Source organism: Prionailurus bengalensis, chromosome D1 (assembly GCF_016509475.1).
Source record: "Prionailurus bengalensis isolate Pbe53 chromosome D1, Fcat_Pben_1.1_paternal_pri, whole genome shotgun sequence".
Classification (NCBI taxonomy): Eukaryota; Metazoa; Chordata; class Mammalia; order Carnivora; family Felidae; genus Prionailurus; species Prionailurus bengalensis.
The window spans coordinates 11,720,568-11,732,770 of NC_057346.1; positions in this window are offsets into that span (position 1 = coordinate 11,720,568).

Genomic DNA, 12,203 nt, shown 5'->3' on the forward strand with positions numbered 1-12,203 from the left:
TCCTAAGCTCTCATCTCTGGCTAACCTTGATGCTCTAAAAAAGTAGGAAGTGAAGGCTAAGGCAGAGTTGTAAACTTACTGGCTGATTGTTGAAGGCCTGCCCCAACATGCCCCTAGAGCCTCTGCAAAGACTGACAGACTTATTGGTTCTAGGCATCTAAAGCAAATCTCTGTCCAATCTTTAGCTGACCACTAAGCTGACTGAGCAGAGACTTCAGTGGCCACACATGACAAAGAATACATAGACATTACAGAATTTGTTCAGAAAAGTCACTAAACAAACAACATCAACAATAAACACCAGGGAAGAGGGAGAATCTGATTTCCAGAGTTGATGTATTATATCATTTAAAATCCAGTTTCCAACAACAAATGGTGAGGCATGCACACACACACACACACACACACACACACACACACACAAGAAGAAAGTATGGCCCATATTCAGGGGGTAGGGAAGCAATCAATAAAGGGGTTCTGGTTCAAGATGATGATATACAAAAAGCTCCTGAACTCACTTCTTTCCACAGACACAGCAAACCTACAGCTACACACAGAGCAATGGAGCTCACTTCCAAGTTCCTTCCATGGAAGGCCTGAGCATCTTGTTCACCTTACAACTCATGTAAGTTATAATACAGTGACTGTAGTTTATAACACTGCAACGTATGATTAGATTTTGCCAAGACTATATAACTTCAATGTTCTCACCAAAAAGTAAGTAAACAAATATGTCTACAAGTGAGTAAACAAATATGTCTAAAACAGGTGATAGATGTGTTAATAAACTAGACGAGAGGAACCCTTTCACAATGCACATAGACATCAACATCATTAAGATGCACACTTTAATTTTACAATCACAAGTTTGTCAATCATAAGCCTCCATAAAACTGAAAAAAAAAAGTGTGGGTTTTAGATTACACTGAGACCGGCCTCTTCCTGGCCATCCTTCTCTGCTCTGCTACCTAAGAAGGCTCCCTTCTCTTTCTCTCTGCTGCTCCTTCCATCCCAGATGAGCTATTCTGAGGGCCCTGGCTGTTTCCCTGGTTTGCACAGAATACCACCACCAGGGTAAGGCAGCAGGAGCCTACGGTGCAAAGTGTAAGGAGGTAGTCACTAGCAAGTGGAGTGTTAGTACCTGACTACTCTAAGAGTGATGCCTCCTTAAATTTTGTGCCATAGGGTGTGCCGTCTGAAAACCAGCTGAAGCGTGACCCCTCTGCACGAAGGCCCTGGGATCTCTATTTTTACCATGGTGATTCAAATACAGCCTCATCCTAGTTCTGACCCTGCTCCTCTACTTTCTTCCCCCTGACAACTCCCTGACTCCCAGGACCATGTCTATGGATAAGCCTCAACTCATGAACCTTGAAATTTTGCTTTCTCTCCTCCTTCAGTCACAATTCTCAAAAATATCAGCTGTCCTTCAGAGGGGCCCTGGCACTTTCAGACAGAGAAAAAATACCTAAGTTCAAGTTATACAGAATTCTCGGACTGACAAACTTTGTTGAAAGAATCTACCATTGAATCTACCATTAATGCTACAGGAAACTGGAGGTGGCCCAAGCCCAGGTCTCCTGACGTCTGGTCCAGGGTTTCCCCCCACTCCTACCACATACATGCCCCACACGTCATGTCTTCACAGAACGTGTGGGCTCAGAGAGAAGAAGGTCCCCCTGTGGACCACAGCTCTGGCCAGCGCCTATGGAGTTCTATCCTGCTCCTGATGTCCCCTTCCTGTCTACCGGTGGGTGACAGCTTCAGCTCTTGTTTGTGGATTTAAGCCTGCCCGTGATCTTCTGTTCCCGACTGCCTGCCCTACCGGTTTCAGACTTGCTGAGATGGCCCCCATAATCACTCTCTCTTTCTTTCCCAGAGGAAGAAAGTCTGGCACTCCCGGTGTAGGTCATGAGAGCACATGTGGGGGGAAATGCAGGATCAAGATTTCGAGAGGCTCTGTACGTCCCCTTCAGTGTCATCTCATGCCCTTCTGTGGCTTCATCTGTACCAGGAATGCCTCTATCTGTTCATCATCCATCTGTATCTACAATATCCCCAGGTCCCCTCAAACAACTCCCACCCCCTCCCAGTTCAGTTTGGCTCATTCCACTGGGGTTAGTTCAAGCCATTGGACCCTCTAATGCCATCCCACAGTGTAACGAGGCCCAACGGCATACCTCCTTCCACCCAACCCTCTGCAGAGTAATTTTCTCAATGAAGAAATTAATGATACCTAAATCTAATAAAAGAAAGCTTTAGTGAGTGAAAATTGGGAAAATGCGAGATCCAGTTAACTTATTCTAGACCATTACTGCGCATTAATAGGCAGCCAAGAAACCCTGACTGTTGCCATTTTGCTTGCATTGAATACAAAGAAATGGATAAAAGTGTATTTAGAAGGAAAAGAATAGCTATGTGATCTCATATAGTAATCGGTTGTTTATTCATTAGCACACTGCTTTCTGAGTACTCTCTTACATCTTGTTACTCTGACCAAAATCTAAAGTAAGGGATGCCTGGGGTACCTGGGTGACTCAGTCTGTTAAACGTCTGATTCTTGATTTTGGCTCAGGTCATGATCTCACAGTTTGTGAGTTCGAGCCCCACATTGGGTTCTGCACTGACAGTACAGAGTCTGCTTGGGACTTTCTCTCTCTCTCTCTGTCTCTCTCTCTCTCTCTGTCTCTCTCTCTCTCTCTCTCTCTCTCTCTGCTGCTCTCTCTTTCTCTCTCAAAATAATTAAATAAAGTTAAAAGAAAAAGACTTAAGTTAAATGTCCCTCCACCTCCTCCAACAGCCTCCACATTGGATAGCCCCCTCTTGTAGTTCATGCATCACATGCATATGGGACATGGCTGAGGGCTAATTGGTGGTAAGCCCTCAAGACCAGGGACACTGTCTCTTCATCTTCATCTTTTCAGTTGCACACAGTGACTGGCATGTGGCAAGTGCTCAGTAAAGTCTGTTGGCGCAATCAATCAACATGTGCACTTGCCAGTCTGTTTTATTTCCTCTCTTCTACCATCCTGTCCAGTCAGGGACGTTTCACCCCCCTGCCTTAGTTCAGACTCCTATCATCTCTTGCTTTCTTTTTTTTTTTTTTGTAAATTTTTTTTTTTCAATGTTTATTTATTTTTGGGACAGAGAGAGACAGAGCATGAACGGGGGAGGGGCAGAGAGAGAGGGAGACACAGAATCGGAAACAGGCTCCAGGCTCCGAGCCGTCAGCCCAGAGCCCGACGCGGGGCTCGAACTCACGGACCGCGAGATCGTGACCTGGCTGAAGTCGGACGCCCAAACCGACTGCGCCACCCAGGCGCCCCTCATCTCTTGCTTTCTAAACAATCTCCCTGCCTTTCTTCTCAGCCCCACATAGCACATCCTCCACATGGCTATCAGGATTCCTCCTCTTTTTGGCCTCATGTTTCATTGCATCCTCCCCCTCCATACACATACCCCATAAACTATATTCCAACTATAGTCAAATTTCTAGAATATTCCTCAAGTGGATGCCATTTCCACTCTTCACTTAGGCTGTGCTCTCAGGCTAGAATATCCTTCCCTCATGTTTTCATAATTAGAAAGCTTCTGATGCTTCAAGATATGGCTCAGCTGTCAACCCATCGCAAAACTTCTCACTGCATCCCCGAAATCCAAAATTACTGGCTTCTTTTTGTACAGGCGCACCCTGGAGGCATTGCTGGTTCAGTCCTAGGCCACAGCAATAAAGTAAATATTACAAAAAAGTGAGTCAGATGAATCTTTTGGTTTCCTAGGGCATATAAAAGTTATGTTCACACTATACTGTAGTCTAGTAAGTGTGCAATGATAGCATTATGTCTAAAGAGGCAATACACATGCCTTAATTTTAAAATACTGTATTGCACAGGGCGCCTGGGTGGCTCAGTCAGCTAAGCCTCTGACTTAAGCTCAGGTCATGATCTCACTGCTCATGGGTTTGAGCCCCACTTTAGGCTTTGTGCTGACGGCTCGGACCCTGGAGCCTACTTCAGATTCTATGTCTCCCTCTCTTTCTGCCCCTCCCCCCCCCATTCATGCTCGGTCTCTCTCTGTCTCTCTCTCTCTCTCTCTCTCTCAAATAAATAAACATTTAAAAAATACTGTATTGCTAAAATATGCTAACAATCAACTGAGATTTCAGCAAGCTGCAATCACTGATCACAGGTCCCCCTAACAAATACAATCATAATGAAGAAGTTAGAAATATTGCAAGAATTACCAAAATGTGACATTACAAACATGAAGTGAACAAATGTTGTTGGAAAAATGGTATCACAGACTCGCCTGATGCAAGGTTACCACAAATCTTTAATTTGTAAACAAAACAAAACAAAACCAAACAACACAGTCTGCAAATCACAATAAAGCGAAATGCAATAAAACAAGCTATGTCTGTCTGCATAGAGTTACTCCTAGCACTTTGCCCAGTAAGTAGCACATCATAGTCCCCAAATTAGAAAAAAGAAAAAAAAAAACTAGCTCCATTCTGTCCTGCCCTGCACTCCTGTTGCATCAGCCACTAAGGCAGCCGTAAAAAGTGGGAAGGACAAAAAAAAAAAAACAAAAACAAAAACAAAAAACAAAAACAAAAACAAAAACAAAAACAACTCTCTTGTCCCCACACAGGAGCATGCATTCCCAAGAGGATAGGGAAACAAGGCCTCCCTTGTTCAAATATTCAGACAAAAACTTACCCAAGTTGTATTCTAGGAAATGATTTCTAAGCCTACAAGGAAGGAACTATCCATGGTTTCTGGAGGACTTCTCAAGCTCAGGGATAAAATATGAAGTTTATAATTTACATACCATAAATAAAAATACCACCCCAAATTGTTCATTTTGTTAAGCAACTACGTTTTCCTTTTTTAACTTTGTTTAAAAGCCGTTTACTTTGGGGGCGCCTAGGTGGCTCATTCGGGTAAGCGTCCAACTTTGGCTCAGACCATGATCCTGTAGTTCACCTGTTCGAGCCCCTCGTCGGGCTCTGTGCTGACAGCTCGGAGCCTGGAGCCTGCATCGGACTCTGTGTCTCCCTCTCTCTCTACCCCTCCCCTGCTTGCGCTCTGTCTCAAAAAAAAAAAAAAAAAAAAAAAAAAAAAGGTCAACTTTGGGAGTCATTCAAATTTCTGTCTAAAGACAAGTTTGTGGAATACTCAGTCAAACATGGACTACGAGGAGATTTCCCCACATGGTGAATCAGTGGTGTCACTATTGGCCACAAAGGGCATTTTTCACCTGCTTTAATTAAGACAAAAAGGAGTAGCAAAAGATATCAATCATGTGGTTGATTAAAAATAACTTCCCTTGGCGCCTGGGTGACGCAGTCGGTTAAGCGTCCGACTTCAGCCAGGTCACGATCTCGCGGTCCGTGAGTTCGAGCCCCACGTCAGGCTCTGGGCTGATGGCTCAGAGCCTGGAGCCTGTTTCCGATTCTGTGTTTCCCTCTCTCTCTGCCCCTTGCCCGTTCATGTTCTGTATCTCTCTGTCCCAAAAATAAATAAACGTTGAAAAAAAAAATTTTTTTTAATAAATAAATAAATAACTTCCCAAACATCTGCTCTAGTTCAGCAATAGCCACCTGACATTTTAAATCAGTATCTAACAACTGATATGACTGTAAAACCTTTGTGACTCAGAGAAAATAAGTCACTCTCTCCATGTGCAACCTTCTCGGATACCCACTTTGTCACCCACTGGTCTTTCCTTTCTTCTCCAAGACTTGCTCTCATCAGTCACCCAAAGCCCATTCATGCCTGCCAGTATATGGTGCAGGGTCGGGCACTGCACAAGGTGCTCTGCTTTCTGGGAACTCAGTCCAGCTCAGACACACACATGCAGAACACAGAGACCACACCATGACCCCGGTAATATGGCGGATGGTAAAATCAACATAAGCAAAGTGAGAGTTTTGTTTTCACATCAGCTTGTGTAGGGGCAGCGTCTTTGATGTTTATTCTGTCTTCACGACCATCCCAGAAGGTGAGCAACACAGGAATTTCTATCTCTGGTAAGTGACCAGGCATAGAGAGCAGAGGAGCTGTTTTGCCCAAGTTCACACGGCTAGGCCAAGTGACAGGAGCAAGGAGAAAATCATGTCTTCTGATTTTACATCAGCGCTCTCTGCCCACCCCCACCCCTCCAGGGCTGCCCCCGGCAGATCTGGGAAGACCAGTGAGAGACTGACAAGGTCAGTGGTCCCTGGAGCGAGAGGCAAGCCGAAGACTGGGGTTGAGGTGGGGGAGACAGGGAGAGGTTTGAGGAACCATGCCAGCTCGGACAGGTGGGGTGGAAGCAGCTGACAAAACCAGCATCAGCCCGTGAAGTTTCCGCGGCGGCGATTTTCGGAAACCCTCCAAATTATGGGAGAACTGACTTGGTATGTGGCAAGATGAGGAAGGAGGGGCACAAAACCACAACGGTCTTTCCTTTTATTCTGGTTCCCATTCAGTTTTAAAAGATATACCCAGGCTAGAAAAATGCTAATGCCACTTCAGCTCCCCTCTCTTTTCCTGCCGGAACAGAAGCAAAGTTCCGAGGGCCCTGGGGCCGCATCAGGGATGCCTGGAATCAACAATGAGCTCTGCCAGTCTTGTCTCTGTCCTCTGCCAGTCTGTGAACCAGGGTTACAAAGCAGCTGTCACAGTAACTTGACTAATTAAATTAGAGCCCACTGAATGCTTTATTGACCTGAGACTCACTCCAGTGAGCAGGCCCACTTCAAAGGTGACTATGTTCATGGCTGTTAGTTAACAGATCAAATAAAATAGACAAAGACAATGATGGGCAATAGGAAAAGTCCTGTTCCTGTAAACAAAGCGTCTAAAGCACAGCTGCTAGAGTGTGTGACCTGCTATGGGGAGAGTTGTGTGTTCCCTCTACCCAGATACATATGTTGAAGCCTTAACTCAGAACGTGACCGTATTTATGGGGGTGCCCTGGGTGGCTCAGTCGGTTAAGTGTCTGACTCTTGGTTTCGGTTCAGGTCGTGGTCTCACGTTTCATGAGTTCAATCCCTGCAATGGGCTCTGTGCCAACGGTGCAGAGCCTACTTGGGATTCTCTCTCTCTCCCTCTCTCTCTGTACCATCCTACCTTGTTCTCTCTGTCTCTCTTGAAATGAATAAACTTTAAAAATTTTTTTAAATAAAATAAAATAAAAAATAAAATAAAACAAAATAAAATAAAATAAAATAAAATAGGGGCGCCTGGGTGGCGCAGTTGGTTAAGCGTCCGACTTCAGCCAGGTCACGATCTCGTGGTCCTTGAGTTCGAGCCCCGCGTCAGGCTCTGGGCTGATGGCTCAGAGCCTGGAGCCTGTTTCCGATTCTGTGTGTCCCTCTCTCTCTGCCCCTCCCCCGTTCATGCTCTGTCTCTCTCTGTCCCAAAAATAAATAAAAAACGTTGAAAAAAAAATTAAAAAAATAAAATAAAATAAAATAAAAGTGACTGTATTTAGAGACAGGGTCTTCATGGAGATATTCAAGTTCAAAGAAGGTCATTAGGATGGGCCCTAATCCAATATGACTGGTGTCCTTGAAAATAGGGGAAATCTGGACAGAGACGCAGAGAAAAGATGATACAAAGAGACAAAGAGAAGACGGCCGTCTACAAGCCAAGGAGACAGGACTGGAACAGACCTGATCTTGGACTTCCAGCCTCCAAAACTGAGACAATACATCTGTGCTGTTGAAGCCCCCCAGTTTGAGGTATTCTGTTTTAGCAGCTCTGGCCAACTAATACCTCTGGACACATATGAGAGGCAGGAAGACCCCTGGGGGAAAGGACTTTTCATGAGAACAGTAAAAACAGCACCAGCGCTGGACTCAAAAGAAACCTGGATTGGGACCCTGACTTTGTATTACCCACTGTGTGTATCTAGGCAAGACAGTTGACCTGTCCGTGCCTTGACTCCTCGTCTGCAAAAGGGACACATATCTTCTTCAAAGGAGCAGTTTTAGGAGTAAATGTGGAAACACACTCTTTGGCTTATCCAGGTCCAGGCTGCACAGATCCAGCCCCTCAACAAGTAGGCAGAGGCGCCAGTGGAACTTCTGACCACCCAGCAAATACTGACGGTGATGATCACAAGGTGCTTTTGTAAAGTAACTGCAAAGTGCACGTTCACCTGATTATTACCACACCGTCTGTGGGATTCTGTGAACATTATGATGAATGTTTCCCTTCACTCGGTTCCTTCTGCCCCACTGAATTTACTGCACACTTGCTCTTTGTCTCTCCAACCGGGGACTTCAGCTCTCTGCTTAAAAGTCCCCTCCTGCATTTCTGCTGGCAGCCTTGGAACAGAAGGGGAGCATATTCAGCCCCCAAGGCCTCCCTCTCTCTCATCGCCTCCCTCTCATGCTCACTCCTGGAGACAGCCATATAGACTTTGGGGGGAAAAAAAAGCTTCTTACTTAAATCATCCCAACTCCACCCAAAAATAATCATCATAACAAAACCAAATGGAAAACCACTTCCAGGAGCATTTCATATAATAAAGCCCTATCTGTACAGAATTATTGGCAAATTGGCTGTTTTGGTTAACTGCCTCTGCTATTTAAAAGCCACCCCATGAAGAATTAGATGTCAATCATGTATGCTAAACTCCAAGTGCATTGGGATGGTTTGATCCTCACCAGTTTGAAAGTCTTACAGAATTTGGCAGGGTTTCAGGGACTCTGTCAGGGCTATAGTTGGTGCTGAAGACTCTTGATAAGAAGAACTGAAGATAATTTGTGTCTCTAGGTTATATAAATTGTAAACATGTTTTAAACATATACATAAATACAAATATCCACACAGAGCCCAGGGAAGAAGTTCCCCTGGGTCCCCAGATCAATTCCTTCCCATGTTAGAGGCCTCACAGGTTACTTACAAGGACACTCCAGTGGGTGTCTGGGTGGCTCAGTTGGTTAAGCATCCTGACTTTGGCTCAGGTCATGATCTCTGTGGGAGCAAACCCCATGTTGGACTCTGCTACAGCTTGGAGCCTAGAACCTTCTTTGGATTCTGTGTCTCCCTCTCTCTGCCCCTCTTTCATTTGTTCCTTCTCTCTCTCTCAAAAATAAATAAAATAAAAACTTTAAAGAAAAAAAATGACACTCCAGCTCACACAGCAAAGGTGCCTCCCCACCCCCCCCCCCCCAACCCCTGCTACTCTCTTTAGGTGGCTTACAATGTCACACATCGTGTAGGGCTGACTTCAAACCACTCCATGAATATTCAGGCTTACTCTGCCCAGCTCCATATCAAGAAAAGCATTAGACACCATTCCTGCCCTCAAAGGAGTTCCAGTTTAGTTGGGGAACTGCCTACAAAATTAAATCCTAAATTGGGTGCATTGAGTTCGAAGCACTGAACACTGGAATTAACAGGTCTGTGATCACTATTTGGGGCCAGGTCCTGTGCTGTGTACTTAGCATAGATTAAGTCACTTCATCTTTTTCGCAAGCCCATGAGCTCAGTCACACGACTGCCCCCACTTTACAAATTCTGAGTCAGAGAAAATACATAATTCATGCAAGGTCACAGACCTGAGAAAGTGCAGCCTTGGGTCCCTGTGACCCCGCAGCCTGTGCTAGCCCTCCACCCTCCAACCAGGCCCCTTCCACCCTTCCTTCCTCCCAAGGCCAGCCGGCCCAGCTGGCCACCGAGAAGATCTTCCAAAGGACCACAATGGAGTCCCTTTCAGCCTTTCTTCCCTGCCCTTTTTGTCCCCATAGCTCCTGCTAGTCTTTCCCAAGATAAGACGATGAAACCAAAAACCAGAAATCTCAGCCTGGAGGCTTTCTCAGGAGCCCCTTTCTTTTGCTCTAAAGCAAAGTCCAAGGCAAAACAGACTTGAATACAAATTTTCAAAGGTGTTTACTTGTCTTCGCTTCGTGTTAGAATAGCATTGCTTTCCTAATGAGACTGTGGCTTTGCCTTTATGAAAAGAAAGCTGTCATATAGGTCTGCTTCTCCTCTAACTGAACTATTCTTTCCTTCTTACTGTCTTGCTGGCAGAAATTGGTAAGAGACAAACAACAGCCAAAGTTAAGATTCTGTGGAGTTCTCAGGGACCCCAAGTTAAATTATCATAGGTTGATAAAGTGAACGTTAAGCAACGAGGCACGTGAGGTAAAGGGAAGCAGAAAAAGAATAAGTTAACATTGCCGCCCTCCAGCCAGATGGAAGAGGTGGCTGGTATTTTTCTAAAATGAACAAGAAGTTGACACCGGGCAGTAGGGGATTTCAACTCTCCCATAAGACTCCCAGAAGCCCCACTCTGCTAAAACCCAGAATGTCCAGTGTTTTGTTTTGTTTTTTAACTATTAGCCTTGCTAATAATTGCTTTTCAGAAAGTCAAAGAAGCAAACAGGCACTTGTTATCCAAAACGTCAGATAGAGGACAATTGCAAATTTCACAACAGGCAAGGAAGAAACGATGTGGTCTACATGGGCCCTGGCTTTAGGGAAGTGTATTTCAGAGATCACAGACAGTCGCCAGAAATGATCTCACGCCCAAAGACTTTAAAAGAAAGACATCACACTATGGATGAAAGGGGAGGAGGAGGGAGTTCGAAAGTAAAAATCTGACAATATAATAAAATATGATGATATCACACACACACACACACACACACACACACACACACACACACACACAAAAGCAGCAGTTTGGCTGCAAATGGAAACCAGCAATGAGTTCTACAAAACAACAACAAACAGTCCCTTCATAAGCAAAAGTATCAAAATGGCCTGGACACAGAAAAACAGCTTCAGAAAGATCAAAGCCCAGAATGTGCTGAAGTTTATAAGAAACATTATTTCAAGGAGCTTGCAGGGGTGGGGGGGGGGGGTTGGGGGGGGGAGGGAGTATAGTCTGTGAAAGGAAAGAATCGAAAGAGCTCAGCTCCACTGGGAGCTGATGGTGTGATGTTGAAAACCAAGAGAACACTGAACTATTCCAATACTGTTATGCTTCCATATTCCCTATCAAGGAGAATGATCTTCGGCCTGGAAAGGATAGAACAGACATCGTTCAAAGGAAAATGAAGCCAAAGATAGGTGAGAAGACAGAAAAAGCAAAGCTGGGTTTCCAATGAGCTCATAATTTCAGACTCGGATGAATTCTACCCCACAGGACTTAAAAATGAAAGTGCACATGTAATCCCAAACCCATGCTATTATTTGTGAGCAACAGCAAGGGCCCCAACTTTGAAAAAGGAGGCAAAAGATCTACTGCTACTTTGGACCAATGCCATCGAAGTTAATTTTACAAAAGATCCCAGGACACCTTACTAAATAGATAGTTGGTGAGCAAGAAGTCCTAATTTTTTCATTTTAAGTAATAATAATGCAGATACAGATGTGGCAAACTATTTAGGCTTTACATTTAGGAACACAGCTTGGTGCTGAAATGAAATAAAATTTATAACAAAGTTAATCTGACATACTTAATGTCATGCATCATTTTCATCATCTTCCATGTTAATCAAGCATAAATGGAGCCCTTCGTGCAAACGAAAACAATTACTATTCTTTTAAAGTCAGAGAATGGGAATGGGAGACAGAAACCTGGCAGTGGCCACTCTACACCCCACACTCCACCAGGCAGACCTTAGGGAAGAGGGTTGCCCTGCCTTAAACCAAACCAGTTGCAGACTCCAGCCAATACCCCGTCCTTGGACCCAATAGCTGAAGCTACGTCACCACGTCTGTGAAGACAATCTCTGTGGAGAAAACCCAGGAAAATCTGGTTCTAAGAGGGTTCTAAAATCTGGTTCATCAGAGGATATCCTCTCTGATGAAACAATCAACACGTGGAAGGTCTTTGCTGGGCACCCTTAGAACCCAGAAACTACAGGATTGGGTTAGCTGGAGCAAGCGGCCAGGGCAGAGAGGAGGCTCAAAAGGGAAGTGATGGCATGAGTCAGCCGTCAGGCACAGTTAGGTGTTTATCTCATAGCCAGTGTTCAGGGAACAGGAGGAGCCTGAGTGGAGAAATAAAGTTGGGGAAGCAGGGAGGGTGGCAGGCAGGTGGGGGATCTGCCTGCCGGCAGAGGAGAGGGGGAATGAGGAGAGGCGAAGGATGCAAACAAGAAAAAGCTTCAAAGGAAACAAGAGTCAGACTTTACATAGAAATGAGCCCTGGGTTTGAAATGAGAGGCTGCCTGGCATTTGCTTCCACATTCAGTG